Source organism: Talpa europaea, assembly GCF_964194135.1.
Source record: "Talpa europaea genome assembly, chromosome: 3".
Classification (NCBI taxonomy): domain Eukaryota; kingdom Metazoa; phylum Chordata; class Mammalia; order Eulipotyphla; family Talpidae; genus Talpa; species Talpa europaea.
Window position 1 is genome coordinate 101,037,868 of NC_140069.1, and position 18,085 is coordinate 101,055,952.

The following is an 18,085-nucleotide window of genomic DNA, read 5'->3' on the forward strand; positions in this document are numbered from 1 at the left end:
AGGGGTTAAATAATGGCCCTGCACCCCCACTCTGGGCTTGCAAGGTTCACTAAATGAGCCTGACAGACAGATGCAATGACTCTTTTATTTAAAAGTAGATTTTTCCAGAAGGCCAAGTTAACTTGAGACTATAGCTCAATTCTGCAACTGGTTCTCTATATCTTTACTACATTCATTTATTAATTCAACAAATACTTGCTGCTCTCAGCAGTGCTTCTTTCTAGAGATATGACTGCACCCCGGCCCAATTAATTTCTTGGATGGATTCACTTTCCAACCTCTCCATATTTACTCTTCCAGGGATGTCAAATTCATTCAGCCCCCAAAGTCACCGGCATCTTAGTTTCAAGGCAGAAGCCTCATCGTGATGCTCCTTTTATTACAATTCGGTGGCAAGAGAGTCCACACACCCTGGTTTCCAAGCTCATCTCTCTAGATAATCAAACCAGCTCATGTTCTGTCTTCTGCCCTGCCAGTTCTCTCTTCCAGTAACAGTCATTTACTGGTATCACAGTGATCTAATCATCCCATGAGGTGCCCTGATGTGGGAAGGCCCATCCCTGTCCTTATTTGGGCAACTCTGATATGCCACCTTTCCTCCATAATTCATCTGCCAATGATCTAAGCACTCTCTGTGTGTGTATCAATCACCTCTACATAAGAAGCATTTGTACTAATTATAGCACTGAACATGTTATAAAGCACTTTCAATCTCACTATCTCAATTGATTCACAACACTGTGGTATAAATAACTCATTTTATGCAAGGAATCTAAGGTTTGTGCACATCAACTATTTTGTCCTAGATAATAAAGCTAGTGGGTGCCTGACTTGGTACTCAAACACTATCAACTGGTGGCTAAATCACAACTTCTTGCATTCTTCATTCTGTCTCTGCCCAAACCTGCTTGGGTATCAGTCACGAGAAGTGAATAGGAAAGGTGGAGGGTGCTCTCCTTGCCTCATCTGTTGAAGATGAAACTGGGCCCAAAAGTGAAGAGAGAAGGGCCTCCCTGGTGGTGCAAAGGGTTAAGCACAGCACTGTGAAGCTGTCCGCAGCCACTGCAGCATGAGTTCGATCCCCGGCTGGCCAGGGAGCTACCCACATGGCACAGCAGACCTCTCCTGTCTGGCCCGCTGCTCCCCTCAGCAGTGTATTTCAGTCGGTCTGCCTGTTCTGTTCCTCACTCTGTCTCTGGTGAATCCTCTCAACCCCCGAACTTCTAGCCTGTACCCCAGTTCTTGTATGCATAAATAAATCTTTTAAAAAAAAAGTGAAGAGAAAAGCTGCAAGGTCAAAGAGGGACAGGCCTGTGAGATGGCCTAAACACACTGCGTGAGTAGGCTCCAATGAGAAATTAGCAAGAAAGAACCTAGAATGAGGTTGCAACGGTTAAATTACAAAGAATGCTAGAAAAGTTTTAAGGAATACTGGCACACCACATGTGTTAATCAGTAAAAAAGAAAACATGCATTTGGCTCCTGAAGACTTAGAATTTTAAAAGAAGCATCATTAAAAGGAAAAAAAATTTCTGCAAAGAATTATAATTAGAAAGTTAAAAAAATATGGGAGCAAGGAATCTGAGATCTTCAGTTGAAGATGGTGGAGTTCTGTTAACATGAAGGGAAGAGGATGCACTTTTTCCCCACCTGCCCGGCCACAGAGATGTCTGATGATAGTTCAGTTACCTGACCTGACTCGTCTATGAGCCTTGTCTATGGCAGGTCTTTTTTTTTTTTTTTTTTTTTTTTGCCATTTATTTTTTTTATTTTTTTTTTTTTTATAAATTTTATTGTTATATTCCCCATACAATTGCAGCCCCCCATTCTGACCCCAATCCCTCCCCTCCCGCCCCCGCCCCCCTAAAAGTGTCTCTGGTTCATAGTTTTTTGTTGATTTTGATTTTCACTTTCTTATAGTTATTCATTTTCCTGGTCCCTTATTTAAGTTTTCTAGATTCCTGCTATGAGTGAGACCATCCGGTATCTTTCTTTTTCTTTTTGGCTTATTTCGCTGAGCATGATCCCTTCCAGCGCCATCCATGTTGCAGCAAATTGCATGTGTTTATCTTTTTTGAATGCTGAGTAATATTCCATGGTATATATGTACCACATCTTCTTGATCCAGTCATCTATTTTTGGGCATTTGGGTTGTTTCCAAAGCTTAGCTATTGTAAATAGTGCTGCTATAAACATAGGGGTGCAGGTGTTCTTTGGAATTGATGTTTCTGTGTCCTTTGGGTAAATACCTAGGAGTGGAATTGCTGGATCATATGGAAGCTCTATGTTTAGTAGGTCCAGAAATCTCCACACAGCTTTCCACAGTGGTTGGACCAGTTTGCACTGCCACCAACAGTGCAGGAGAGTTCCTTTTTCTCCACACCCTCGCCAACATTTGTTGTTGCTAGTTTTTTTAATATGTGCCATTCTCACTGGTGTAAGATGGTATCTCATGGTAGTTTTGATTTGCATTTCCCTGATGACAAGTGATGTTGAACATTTTTTCATATGCCTGTTGGCCATTTGCATTTCCTCTTCAGAGAAGTTTCTTTTAAGCTCTTCTGCCCATTTTTTGACTGGATTATTTTCTTTGTTGTTGTTGAGTCTCATCAGCTCTTTGCAGATTTTTGTGATCAGTCCTTTATCATTAGTGTTGGGTGCAAAAATGTTCTCCCAGTTGGTGGGGTTTCTCTTTGTTTTTGTTATTGTCTCTTTTGCTGTGCAAAAGCTCTTTAATTTGATATAGTCCCAGCTGTTTATCTTTGCCTTCACTATCACTGCTTTGGGTGATGTGTCTGTAAAGATGTCTTTGATGTGCAAATCACGTAGTGTTTCGCCTATATTTCCTTCTATATATTTTATGGTTTCAGGTCTTATGTCTAGTTCTTTAATCCATTTTGAGTTGATTTTTGTGTATGGTGTGAGGTGGTGGTCAAGCTTCATTCTTTTGCATGTAGCGACCCAGTTTTCCCAGCACCATTTATTGAACAAACTTTCTTTGCTCCAATGCATAGTCTTTGCTCCTTTGTCAAAGATTAGTTGACCATAAATCTGTGGGTTTATTTCTGGATTTTCTATTCGATTCCATTGGTCTGTATGTCTGTTCTTGTTCCAATACCATGCAGTTTTGATGATTATGGCTTTGTAGTATAGTTTGAAGTCTGGGAGTCTGATGCCTCCATTCCCTTCTTTTTTTTTCAGGAGAGCTTTGGCTATTCGGGGTTTTTTGTGATTCCATATGAATTTCATCAATAATTGTTCTATTTCTTTGAAGAATGACATTGAAATTTTGATTGGAATAGCATTGAATCTGTATATTGCTTTTGGAAGGATGGCCATTTTAATAATGTTTATTCTTCCAATCCATGAGCAGGGGATGTCTCTCCATTTCTTTGTGTCTTCTTCTATTTCTTTTAACAGTGTTTTATAGTTTTCTTTGTATAGGTCCTTTACCTCTTTTGTTAGATTTATTCCCAAATATTTGATTTTTTTTGTTTCAATAACAAAAGGGATGGTCTTTTTGATTTCTTCTTCTTCAGATTTATTGTTTGTGTATAGGAAGGCTACTGACTTTTGCGTGTTGATTTTGTATCCTTATGGCAGGTCTTTTAACTGCACCCAAAAGTTTCGGTTTTCCTTTACTTTTATGGAGAATATGACAGAAAACAAATGGTAATACAGTTTTTTGAAGTAGAGTGGGGGGAATGCTTGAGGTCTAGCTGACCAGATGGACAACCATTCTGTCCTGCCTACAGCTTCCCACAGGCCCTACTGCAGTGCACAACTACATCTGGTGGAGGAAAAGTAGGGAATTGAGAGCCAGTCTCAGCCTATTCCGTTTGATAACAATCCATGTATCAAAGGATTCATAATTCACAAAGGATATTCTGCTGTTTTTCTACTTAGCTAAGTAATGCTGATTCAATGAAATTCAATAAATACTTCTTACAAATTTACTCAAGGCCTGCCTATGTCCATGCCAACTCTGATTATAGGCAAAGTAACAGAGAAAATAGTCATTTGCTTCCATGTTTTTTTCTCTGACTATTGAAGACATTTCCCTGTAGGGTTTTGTTTTGTTTCTTAGTTTTTTTGTTTTTATTTGCTTCTTTATTCATTCATTTATTCATTCATTCAGTATAAAAGATTACTCTTCAGGCAGTACAGGTTTTATGACAAAATGTAAGATGAGGCCTTTATACAATATCGTTCCTTCCTGCCACATGATATCTGTAGTTGAGGAAATTACAATATTGCATTGAGGAGATTCCTCACTAGCAGAAGAGGGATAATGGAATCTATCCAACACATTATACAGTGGTTTTCTGAAAGCTAAATCAAAAGATAAATCTGAAAGTGTTCTGTAAATATTATATATTATTAGCACAATATGCACAGATCAGGAAACCTAGTAGAAGAGTTTTATTTGTTTGAGAAATTTTGGCAGGGGGGTTGCTGGTGAGGGGGTAAGTTGCCCACACGTAGTGAAATGAGCTTGACTGATGAAATGTCCCAAACCTATGATTTTCTGATCATAGGGTGTCATCACCTCCGCCTAGTTGGTGAGAAAAAAGTGACTGACAGGTACTTAAAACAAGTACTACTAGGAAAGAACTGTTTGAAAGAAGTGGCCCACAAACTGACAATGGAAAGGAACCAAAAATTAGCAAAGGAGAAGTCACTGATACAACAATGGAGGACAGTTTTATTAGTTTCATTCAATGAAGCAAAACTTGGACTAAAAAACTCATTATTCAAACCAGATGCTGATTCTGTAACACTGACTTCACTGATGAACTGTTTCAATTTTTATTTTGAATATGTAATATAAAGCAGGAAAATCAGTGCATTAATAAAGGTGCTCTTGAAGTTTGTAGTTTTTTGAAAAACTGATCCATGGAAACCTTTGGTCAAAAGTTTGTCAAAAGCATTTTCCCCACTTTAATCCCATGGCAAAAGAAGTGCAATAGTGGATATAAGGCAAGATTGATTAGGAGTAGCAACAAAACTATCCTTTAATGAGAATTATGCCCAAATCTTGATTACCACCAGCACGAATTATCTGGTCCAAAGGCACACAAAGCACTGTGTTCATCTACCCTAAACAAGAATGAAGGATGGGTGCCTCAAGGTGAGCTGACTGGTCAGGTGGTGGGCACAGGGAAGACTGACCATAAAGACCTTAAGTTCCTGAGGGAAAGCACTGATCTCTACCACAGAAAAAAGCAAGCATCTCTGGGGAGAAATGCAGCGGCGTGGACCCGGGAAGAAGGTGAGAGCAGATAATGGGAAATGGAGCCCAGAAAGACTTCGGCCTGCGTTAAGGGCTGTTGGGAGAGGCAGACCCTCCACCCCCCTCCCACCAGGTACAGCAGCCCAGTGCACTGCTGCTCTCCAAACAAAACAGCATGATCTTGAGGGGTTCGCTTCTGTACCTTACAGAGACAGAACTAGTGTGTCTTGGGGATGGAAAAGATTATCACCTTCCATTTACAAACAAGGAGTCTTGGGACCTAGGAGGTAGAGTGAATTCTCATGGGACTAACTACTGACAAATGCAGTTCTCCAACCCACAAGTCCTCACTTCTTACCCACCTCTTCCTTGTTCCCTCCTTCCTCAGATGATGGGGAAGCTCTGAAGGTAGTTACTACCAAGGGCTTCTGTCAGCAATCACAGCCCCTCAGTTGTCTTAGGGGTGTTCATTTGGTGATTCAACCCCAGGAAGCTGCAAAAGAAATCTCTACTTTCATATTAGAGCAATAGTCTCAGTTACCAAAATGTACTACAGGCCAGGTACCATGCTAGGCACAGGCAGTCATTCCGCTCCTGTAATGCTCAATACCCAAGAATATTTATAAGCTCATTTTATTGGGGAAAAAAATGAGGCTCAGAGAAGTGACAGTACTTGCCAAAGCTCACACCACTAGGTATGAGCCAATCTGGGTCCACGCCACTTTTCCAGCCCTTGAAAACTCTACACTTTGCTACACCACGAGTCCTCAAAGTTGTGCCAGAGAAAGAGCTCTTCATGCAACTGCTATGACAGCCACACCAGAAACTCTTCCTGGTAAAAATACTGGACTCATTAGATACGAAATAAATGGATCCTACTAAGGAAGCTTCTAAAATCTGGGTGTAAACAAGGGTCCTTTCAGTTACTTAGCTGAGAAAAAGTTTCTTACAAAATTCCAAATTTTCTTTCTAAAAAACTTTGCTCCATAGATCTTGGTTATTCTGTTTACTATCTTTCTTTTTCCTTTCAAGCAAAAGAGAAAGATAGCAGAAACCTTAACCAACAGGAATGACTTTCCACAGAGAGCCATGGAGGCCAGAGCCTGAGAGAACAGTGGTGAGCTCCATTATTACAGCCTTCTTGTGGCTGGCCAGCCGCCACCGGTGCCTTCACCTTCTGGCAACCACCTGCCACCTTTACCTTCTGGAAACTTGGGCACCCGGCCAGCCTGGAGATTTCTGCTCCCTGACTGAATACAAACAACTCTCAACCTCCAGTCTGAACACAACCCTGAAGACCAGAACTCCCGTTTCCTGCTACCTATGGCTCTGAAGTTTGTAATCCTCTGCCTATCGGGTGGCTGGCCTGTTGAAAGCCAGACTATTCCAAAGCAGCCTACTCTTAATCACTGGGAGACCTACGGGGTTTAAGCCTGCTTTCCTCAATATCCAGACCAAATGGTGTGCTCTTAAAAATAAACACAAGCTGACCATATCCGAGGCATATAGCAGAGGAAGGGCGGGAAGAAGAGTCAAAACAGGGGTGGGAAGAGCACTAGGGACTATGGTGATGGTTCATGGGTATTGTAGTGGTGGGTGCATTATGGGAACTAAACCTGAGGGAAGAAATCAAAAACTATAAAAATGAACAACAATGTAAGAAAAATAATAAATTTAATTATTTAAAACACACACACACACACGTAACCTCACTTGCCTGGGGACTATTTTGGAGTTTTCTTACTGGCTACTTCAGGTTCTGGGGATACAAAAATGAACCCTTCATGGGATCCCTTGAGGAGCTTACAGTCTGGTGAAAAAGATGACACCCTTGAAGAGAGTAACGGCAATATTTGGTGGTAAGTGTGAGCACACCAGTACGCAAATACTGTAAGGAAATGGGACAGGGAAATGGAGGAAGCTTCATTAAGGGCCACATACACTGCAGGAGCTTCCAAGGCAAGGAAGTAGAGGCTCATTAACATTACCAGCAGAAAGCACAACGGGTTCACACTTATGAAGAGGCCTGTAGCCCAGGAAGGGAAGCAAAGCAGTGTTTATATGAGGGGGAGGAGGGGTACTGGTACTGGCATCTGAGACTATAACAGCATCTCTGCAGGCATCCAGGAGTCAAAGGAGGTTTTAAAGCACGGAGATGGCATGTTTAGCTTTTTTTTTTTTTTTAAAGAAAATAATTTGGGCAGATGTGTCAAGTGTGACAGAAGTCTTCATCAGTGCTGTACAAAATAGAAGGAAAATGCAACCCACAGAGGCAAGCCATATATGTAACTTTTAATTTCTTTGTAGCCACATTTAAGGTAAGAAAAAGCAAGTAAAATTAATAATATATTTTAATCCCCCAACTTCAGACTATAGTCAATATAGTTTGGAGTCAATATTATAAAAATTATTACTGAAATAGTTTACATTCTTCTTATGCTGAGCTCTCTAAATCCGGTACACATACAATATATCTCAATTTAGATGAGTCACATTTCAATTGCTCAAAAGTCATACATGTGGCCAAGGGTCACCATTGTCGAGAGCACAGTTCTAAGCTCTGGATAAATCAAATATAAGGTCACTGAAGAGACAGCAGCCAAGAGTTCAAACAAGAGATGGTAAAAGTCAGTATGGATATTTCCAGCCCGTGGACATACGCTAAACTCCCTGGAAATTTAACTTCAAAAGCATGTAACTAATTTTTTTTAATAATTCACATGGTTCAAAAATAAAAATAATAGGGTATACTATTTGGGGTTACTCCTCTCCTTTTTCTGTCCTCCTCAATCTTAGTTACTTACCAGACATAACCATTTTTATTGTTTCTTTTGCTCCCTTTCAATGTTTCTCCATGCAGATACAAGCAGATGAAGGCATATTCATATCCTGTCCCCTCTCTGTGCCAAAGGTAGCATACCCCACATTCTAGTTTACTTACTTTTTTCACTCCTAACATATCCCGGGCATCTATCACTGTGTAAAGAGTTTCCATGTCCTCTTTAAAAGCTACACAATACTCAATTGTCTCAGTGGATCACAGTTTATTTCACCAGTCTCCTACTAATGGATATTTGAATTGTTTCCAATCTTTTCTATTACAAACAATGGTCTAATGAAAAACCCTCTATATACGTCACTGCATATGTATTCAGATGTATCTGCAGGGAAAAATTAGCAGAGCCAGATTGCTGGGTCAAAGGATAATTGCATTTGTAATCTGACAGACACAGCCAAACTGGCCTTCCTAAGGGGTGTGCTATTCTGTACTCTCACAAGAAGCACAGTGACAATTTTTTCGCATCTGGTCAACAATATATAATTGTCACACTATAGAAACTTTGCAAATCTGATGAAGAGAGTTACTTCAGCATAGTTTATGTTTGCATTTTTCTTATTAAGCCTGATTCAGAAGATTTTTTTCCTTAGGTTCAAAGACAATTTGTATTTCTTATTCAGTGAATATGTTCATGTCCTTTGCTTATTTTTCTGATGGTCTGCCACTTGTTTTCTTATTCATTTGTAGGAACTCTTTATATATAGAGATTAGCCCTTTATCCACTGCAAATATTTATTTTCCTGATTGTCATTTGTCTTTGTTTATACTTTTTACCTGGTAAAATTTTTAACCTGAATTTAGTCAAATTTGTCAATCTTTTTCTTTTATGATATCTGAATTTTGAGTCACAGTTTAATAAGGACTTCACACTAGAGCTATAAAAGAATTTACCCAGGGTTTCTTCTATTACTTTTATAATTTTAAGCAAGTGTCTATACTAGTATTTTGAAATCCTTGTTAAAAATCTCATTATTCACTTTTTTTCAGCTGAGTTAGACCAGAAATTTTATGAACAGCCTTTCTGATTTTCTTCCTAATTTCTTTGTCACCATTTTTTAAATATAACATGATCACCATATATAATAACTAACTGAGATGGAGTTTATTTGAATGACTGAGGTATAGAACCAGCCTTATCTTTCTCCCAGTAATTATCCACTTGTCCATTATACCACAGTACAAACTTCATTCATTATAATCCCCTTGGAAATACACTTTTGAAATCTTTTTTTATCTGTACAGACAGCAACCCGGACTTTTATAAATTTGTGGTACTAATTCTATAGTCTGGACATGACAGAGGCAAATACAAGTAACGCTATTTAATTATTGATGGGAGGGCCTCCCCGGTGGCGCAGCGGTTGAGTGCTGGGTTGCGAAGCTGCCTGCAGCCTCTGCAGCCCCTGTTCGATCTCGGGCTGCTCCCCGGCCACCAGAGGAGGGTCCCACATGGCGCCCAGACTTCTCCTGCTGCCCGCTGCTCCCCTCAGCAGTGTACTTCGGTCCTTCTGCCTGCTCTGCTCCCTGCTCTGGCTCTGGTGAATTCTCTCACCCTCCCACGCTTCTGACTGTACCCAGTGCATGTATAAACAAAGCAAACAAACAAACAAATAAATAATAAAACATGCCTCCTAAAAAAATTAAAAAATAATAATAATTATTGATGGGAACTGCCAAGTTTTGTGAAACTGCATTCAGATTAACAAAGCCTTTACTTCCGCATCACCACCGCTATCTTTTAAGTAGATGCTTGATTGAAGAGATACATAGACACCCTTTAGAAGTTTATAATTTGGAGGTTGCTATGTTGTTTTTCACATTTAATATGTTTTAAAAGGCAAACAACACAAGTAAGTCTGGCAAAACTCTCATCAATGACAGATTTCTGGTTTACTCAAGAATCATTTTATATGATTACCAGTGTGACATTTGAAATATTTACAAAAAAGAAAGGAAGAAGAAAACAGAAAGCTGACTTAGAAAACATCTGGTTAATTTCAGCTAGAAAAATGAAAAATGACATTTAAGTTTTCATAAATATAAAAATATGAAATACTTCGCAAGTGTGTATCCTTGCATTGGGTCATAATGATCTTATTTTTATCATTCTAATTTTAGTATATGTGCTGCCAAAATGAGCATAAAAATGATATTTTGACAGGAATTTCACACTGCAATTATTTATATTCAAGAGTGCCTAGTAAACTGAAAATTTTTTAAGTAAAAGTGAAAAAGGTATTCTATATTAAATGCCTTTTTAATTCAATATTAATTTATATGTTGCCATTCTTCAAGTTTTATTAATCAATGCATATTGTATAAACTTCCCTGTCACTTAAAGTTGTAAAATTAGTTATTAGAGTACAGTTTCTAACAGTGCCTTACACACCTCCCCCACACACACACACGTATATATGCTCCAAAAACAGTATATCCTCCAAAAACACCAAGGGGGTCAGTTTCCTATGGAGGATGCCTTATGTATTAGACAAAAATTACAAAGTTTCACATGGGATGATAGTACCCACAGAAAGATGAGAGACAACAAAATGATCCTACATAATAAAGGATATGCTGGAAAGTGGGACAGGAGAACCCCATGGAATAAAAGCTCCCCCAGACATAACAAAGCATAGCTTCTAAGACCTTTGTGATATTTCTTTTTTTTTTTTTAAGATTTATTTATGCATGCATGCATGCAAGTTTTGGGTACAGTCAGAAGCACAGGAGGGTGAGAGAATTCACCAGAGCCAGAGTGGGGAGCAGAGCAGGCAGAAGGACCGAAGTACACTGCTGAGGGGAGCAGCGGGCGGCAGGAGAGGTCTGCGTGCCATGCGGGACCCTCCTCCAGTGGCCGGGGAGCAGCCGGGGATTGAACCAGTGTTGCAAAGGCTGCGGGGCAGCTTCACAACCCAGCACTCAACCGCTGCGCCACCAGGGAGGCCCACCTTTGTGATATTTCTAAAAGAAACAGCTGAGGTGGAAGCTAACAGCCTCATGTGACCCTCAGGATCCGCTGACCCCAAAGCTGCCGCCTTTTCAGACAACCTACAGACTCAGGAGAACAACTTACAAACTTGATCTCCAGTCCTGAGACTAGTCTAATAAATATCAATATTTGCAAGTATCTAATGGAGGGAATTCTTCCTCCCCACCCGCCCAACATCAAACCTCAGAATCTCAAACTAACCTCTGATGTCCACTGGCCCTCCCCACCGGCAAAACCCTACCTTTGCTTCCCCTATGTCAACTTACTGGATTTCTTCACAGCTTTCATCTTAAGCATTTTCTGGCTCCCATCACTTCCTGCAACAGCCATTCACCAAGTCTTTTTAGTGATATACCCATCTTGTGCTTCCTCTTGTTTCCCAGGCCACTTATCTACTTCAGACCCTCCTCAAGACGCTGTGCTTACTGCATAATCTCTCAGGTGGTTTCTGTATTTCTTTACTCCTCTATTTACATCAATTCTTTCTTAAAAGGTGCCTTCTCCAAACCCTCCCCTGTGGCTGGCTGCCTGTTACTCTCATGACAGCCTGAAATCACATCATTGATCATTTCATTCATTCGACAAATACTCACTGGGTACACAAACTGAAATGTGTCAGGCACTATTTTAGGTGTTTGGAAAACATCGATAACAGATGAAAACCCCTGCTTAATTTTGTCTTAACCTGTTTTTTGCCTGCTTTCATGCTACTTGTCACCTAAATAACTGTAAACATTATAAATAAACCTATATCTGAATTTATATAGTCAATGATGTCTAACAAGCCCTTGCTGGTGTCAGATTCCATATGGAACAAGACAGATGTGGGCCCACCTCTGGCCTCCTTCACCTTCTGGCTCTGAATGCCTTCTCCTTTCCTCATCCTCCAAACCCTGCCTGTCCTGAAATACGCAGTCCAAATCCTCCAAGCTCCAATCCAAGCTCCTACCCAACCCCAGAGAAATTCCTGGGCACCCATGGGTCCCTTTCTGCCTCCTGACCTTGTTTAGCTTATAAAAGTGCCTATGGCTTTTTGTGGTTTGTTTTGTTTTACTTTTCATGAGTTAAAGGAAACTCCCTAATTAGAGTAGAGGTCTTTGGGGACCAGATGCTTGTTCCCTTCTTTGCACTCCCTAGATTCTATAATCACAGAACATTCCAGCCAAAGAAAAGTTGGTACCAGTTCATCAAACCCATTCTGTAGCTTAAGGAACTTGAGGCATAGAGAGGTTAAGTAATAGCATCAAGTGCTACAAAAAAATGAATAAATATGAACAACAGACTGGCCATAATCCTTCTCTTTGTCCCTGCAAGTGGAGGAAGGTGTGGAAACTGCTCTTACCCCCAGGGAATCCATGCACGTGCTCCCAAGCTGTCAGATGATTTGCTGAGAACTACTACACATTTAGGCCTGTAGACCCTGGAAAAGTCACCTCAACTGGTGGACTGCCCGGCTCTGCACAGTTGCTTCTTTCCCGTTCCCCTTCCTTCCTCTTTTGTGAGACCTCAGTGATGTGAACCTAAAATAAACTGAGCCAATGGATTTCCCAGATTGCTTCCTCCCTCACAGCCCCCATTAAACGCAAGCCTTCCCTCATCTTACATATCAATGCTTTGCCCTCCCTCTGGGCCAGGGACCTGTGCCTGCTGGAAGCCAGAGAGTTCTCTGAAAGAGGTGGGTGCTAACAGTAGGAACACCCAGGTAGAGGTAAATGGAAACACAATTAAAAGTATCTCTGCTCCCCTGGTGAATTCTGGGAATCCTCTCGCCCTCCCGCGCTTCTGACTGTACCCAGTACTTGTATAAATGAATCTTTTTTAAAAATAAATAAATAAATAAATAAATAAAAGTATCTACACATATAAAATAAGAATAAGCTGATGAGACAATGATGTGGAACAGGCTGGTAGAGTTGGGAAGATATCTATGAAGCTATGAGATGTAGCATGAGGTATAAATGCCAGGATTTCTAACATGAGCTTTATTCTATTTCCCTCTCTCCATGTGATTTTCTCCTTACAGTTCATACAAAACTCCACAGGGGCTGTGCGGTCATGTTTCATCCCACTCCTGTGTCTACTGAAATGGCAGTGGGCGCTCAATAATGTTCTCCAAGTCTCCTAAAAGTGACAGACCAGTTTATTTGCTTGAGGTGAAAAAGTCAAATTTAACAGAAGTGTAGTCACACACATATGGTCAAAGCAGATAAGACAGTCTCATGTTTGTACGTTTCTCAGTGGAACCCAGAAGAACTGATAGTACTTAAAACCGGCCAGATTATGAAGTCCACATTCACCAAATGAGACTGGAGGTAAGTGCCCTTCAGAAGCTGTTTTAGGCAGCTGCTCCATTAGTCACAAGTAAATCTGTGCCCTCACTGTACAATGACCCTTCAATGTTATGGTCTTCCTATATAGCTGAATGCATAATCTTGGAAGCGATCAACAGTTCTCTCCTAAGCTACCTGTAAATAAAAATGATAGCTTGGTGGCACATGGGAAGAAAATCTTGGTTTATTTCTGTTTAAGCATATTTGTTAAAAGCAAAAAAAAAAAAAAAAAAAAAAAAAAAAATCTAAACTCTAAATTCTAAATTGTAAATCTTCTATCTGATTTTAGCTTCTTTGGAGAAAGAAACAAAGATTCTGGCCTGAGTCAAAACCAAAGGATGCATGAGTTCTTCCATCAGAGATGCAGCTGCCAAAATCTTCTCTAATGTGATCCTGGCCTACTTGCCAGCATTTCCTCTCATTCCTCCCCTGCAGAAAGGATAGCTTCTACCCTGTCTGGACTGCCTGCCACATCTGGAACTCGCTCAGCTTATGTGATTATCTGAACCCCGATTACCAGAACGGGGCCACCGTGACCTAGGTCAGCTGAATAGTAACTGCTGACCCAGACCATGGTCTGTATCTCTTTCTGGTTGAGCTGGACCTGTTGGGGCAACTAGGGTGAGGCTGGACTTGTGAGCAGGGTGGGGAACCACTGGGCCTGAGATGTCGGTATACAGCCTGCCTTCCATGAGTCCCTGCACCTGAACAGGTGTGACACTACTGTGTCACCACTTCTTAGGTCAGGTCAGCCCCCACCAGCACCATCCACTTAACGATGCAGCATTCATTTTCTTGTTTGTAGTTCATTCATTCCTCATTCATTCATTCATTCATGCTACATTTATTGAGCTCTGCACAGGTATAAGCAGATACATCTCAATAATGCAAATTTAGTAAACTCCAAGTTAACCTGAATCCACTGAAGTATGAATTTCCAGTAATTGGAATGTTGGGGGTTTCTTCATATAAGTGATATTTCAGCCACACTGAGTACACAAAGTTACTTATATTCTATCTAAAAATGCCCCTCTTGCTTGTCTACCAGGAGAAATCAGTTATAGTTATACTTCAAGAGAGAGATGTCGGGCCTCCCCGGTGGCGCAGCAGTTAAGCGCTGGGTTGCGAAGCTGCCAGCAGCCTCTGCATCGCCGGTTCAATCCCTGGCTGCTCCCCGGCCACCGGAGGAGGGTCCCACATGGTGCGCAGACCTCTCCTGCCGCCCGCTGCTCCCCTCAGCAGTGTACTTCGGTCCTTCTGCCTGCTCTGCTCCCTGCTCTGGCTCTGGTGAATTCTCTCACCCTCCCGCGCTTCTGACTGTACCCAGTGCTTGTATAAATAAAATAAATAAATAAATAAATCCTTAAAAAAAAAAAAAAAGATAAAGATGACATTTCCCTAGGAAGCTTTTTTTCCAGTTCCCCCAGTCCTCCCAAAAGATTTTCCAACTCCTTCTCCCACCACATTCTCACCTTTACTCATTCCTATAGCTATACAACTTGGTTTTCTCGGTTCCTGCCTTTAAACTCCTTTCTGCCTCAGGGGACTTTGCACATGCAGTGTGTTCTCCTGAAATGTTCCTACTCATATTCCACTCATAACCACCCCCAACTCTACTGCTAATTGAAATAAACTTCACCAGCCTTCAGATCCCAGATCACCCCCATTATTCATCCTCATAGCCTCTCAGCTTATAAAAACCATTCTGTTAGAACTGTGGTATTATTTGATTAAAGTCTATGTCCTCGCTAGACTTAAAGTTTGATAAAAGCAGGGACCCTGACTATTTCTATTTATCACTGTAACCACAGTGACTAGCAGTGGCACACAGTAGGTACTCATATTAACTGAATGAATGAATGACCTTCTCTACAGTATTTGTATCAGGAATTGCAATTGCCTGTTTGCGTGTTAGTCCCAAAGTCTGGTCCCTGCCAGCTATCTCAGAGTCAAACATTTCTGTCATTCATTTAAAAAGGGAATGAGATACTCATCCCTGTCACCTATACCCTGTATGTCTGCATCTTGTAACAAAGAAGGGTGAAAATAAAGATCCTTAGGCCCTGAGGTTGATGGCCTACATGTAGTACTTAGATCAGGAAAAAATGGCCTTGGTTGAAAAAGTTGAAATAATAATCAAAAGTAAAAGGGATAGGGTGTTAGTATTAGCGGGTGTCTTCGATCAACTCTGACCTAATCAGAAAAGTCCTAACCAACAACCCCACTTCCTGACTCCTTTTTGGTTGGTGTTTCCGCTGTTTTTGACCTTTAAGACCCAAGCCAAGAGAGCCAGGGACAGCAAGATGGGATGGGCAGCTTCTTAGCGCCCATTATGGGGCGAACTGTTGAGGTCATATGTTGATGTCCTAACTTTCAGTACCTCTAAATGTGACTTTATTTGGAGGCAGGATCTTTAAAGAGGTGATTAAGGAGACTCTGACCTACAGAGAAGATGGTCATTTATAAGGCAAGGTAAAGAGACCTCAGAGGAAATCAACCTGCTGGCACCTTAGTCTTAGACTCAACCTCCAGAAGAGTGAGCAAATTAATTTCTACAATTTAAGATAACCAGTTTCAGGTACTTTATTACAGTAGCCTTAGCAGCTAACACAGTGCCCAAGCAAGCCTTGAGGGAAAATTAAAGAACAGTTGCCAAGTATCTACTGCTTACTCCTCTCTACAGTTCCAGGTAACATTTCTCTCTCTGTGCCATCATTTCCTATTTGACAAATGAGGAAACTGAGGCACAGGGATACAGAGGGGGCTGAGTCTGAATATGACTCCAGGGATATGGGTTTCCAAATTTCATGTTCTTTGCAGTATATCTTCAGATACAAAAGACCCAAGTAGAGTATAAAACATGAAAACAGAAAAGAGATTTTAATGTGCTTCAGTTAGCATTAGAAATAAAGATCCTTCATTTAGCATTAGAAAATGGGCAAGATCATCATTTTAGCCATTAAGGTGAAGAACCAGATACATTTGTATGCGTCACCCAAACAGAGTGATTAAAATTTGTGGAACAGATGTGAATAGGAACTAATTTTGCTTTTTAATGAGCATTTTGACCAGATCAATACTACAAAATGCTAAACATAAAATGTCATTACAACTTAAATGTAACTGCCTGGGTGAATGGTTCAAAGAGACATTTATAGTAGCTAAAAATGTATTTTTCTTTTCCTAAGAATAGACATCTATTATGTCAAAGAAAATCTTGAAAATTTTAATTGCACTGCATAAAGGACAGAACCAGGTCTAGCCCATAAACCATGGAAAAGCAAAGAGAAACAAAATGCAGCTGAATGCTTAATCAGCTGTCTGTCACTTTCTGAATAGTGACTAATATTCTAATTATTAGTCACCACACTGAAAAGGTGCAATTATGGAACAGGGTAGATTGCTTTAATTTTTTTGGTTGTTGTTAACCCACAATTTGTAAGGCCTTCACAAAAATATGATTTAAGTTTCCCTAAGCTACAGAGGAAAAACTGATTAACAGTTAAAAATCAGTTGTCATTCCCTACCCCCCACTATTTAAAAAAAAAAAAAGCTTTGAAGTTGTATTGACAGATATGACTAACAACTGTAATCACAGAAATAAATTTAGCAAAACGATAATTTATCTGTCACAATTTACTGAGGGAGAAAAAGTACAGCACAAGCAGCTGAATTGTGAAGTTAAATGAAAGCAAAGCGAGAATCCAGTTTTTAATGAAATGTGGAGCATTATTAATTGGTTCCCTAGCAACAGCCAGGCTAAAATTACTTAACATGTCTGCTCAATCAGATGCAAATATGAATGTTATCCCTTAAATGTTGATTATAGTTAGTCTTTTCAGATGCAAATGCAATGTGTAAAGTGAATGTAAATGTTGACAATGCTAATGTGAAAAAACTCTGTGTTATCATTCTGGTGTTCAAGGCACCAGAGTAAGGGCCTTCCCTGGGGAGGAACTGCAAGGTTGCCTGTTTTGTGTGCTATCTTCCTTTACCTGCCCTTCCTTGCTCACCTTACCATTGTCCTCACCCCTATGCAGGCATTGGAGGTGACTAACAAAATATTACTGGGCCGTGCTGAATTCCACTACAATTATTTCTCTTTGGTGCTAAATGAAGAATGGATAATGCTTTCAGCTTAGAGTTCAACCAGATGATGCAAGGGGCTTTGCCAACCCAAGGCCAATGTTGGGACAAGTGTGGCTTTGCAAAGAAACTGCACCTCTACATGACTTCATCTGAGCCAAGTAGAAAAATTCCCTTCAAGACTGCCCAATAAGGAACTCTTCTTCAGCTTTACTCTGGCATCATCCTGCATTTGCAAGAAGCTAGAGAGCAACTGTGTTTCACAGGCAACAGAGGTACCAAGAAGAGGTGCCTCTATGGACAAAAATGTAGACCTCTCATAGTCACCATAGGAATCCAAAGCCACTCTAATAACATCACCCCAAGCAAAACAGATGTGCTCATTTTTGCTCTCACAGGTTCATGCAACACATATTTACTGCATAATTACAAAGGACCTTCTTGGTGCTTTGAACACCAGAATGATGTTAATAGAGATTTTTTACATTAGCATTGGCAACATTTACATTCACTTTACACATTGTCAGAAATGATCTCGGTGCTGAAGACACAGAATCAGTAAGAAAAATTGCCAATTCTCCACTAGTCTTAGTACAGAGGAGAGACCA

General features: G+C 40.4%; 1 protein-coding gene across 1 annotated transcript in view; it reads right to left on the reverse strand.

Annotated features, from left to right (window-relative positions):
• The window catches only part of JAZF1 (JAZF zinc finger 1), a gene marked incomplete at both ends in the record, with an annotated part of 304,750 nt that overhangs the window by 234,625 nt on the left and 52,040 nt on the right, over positions 1-18,085 (reverse strand). The gene's annotated exons all lie outside the window — the stretch shown is intronic.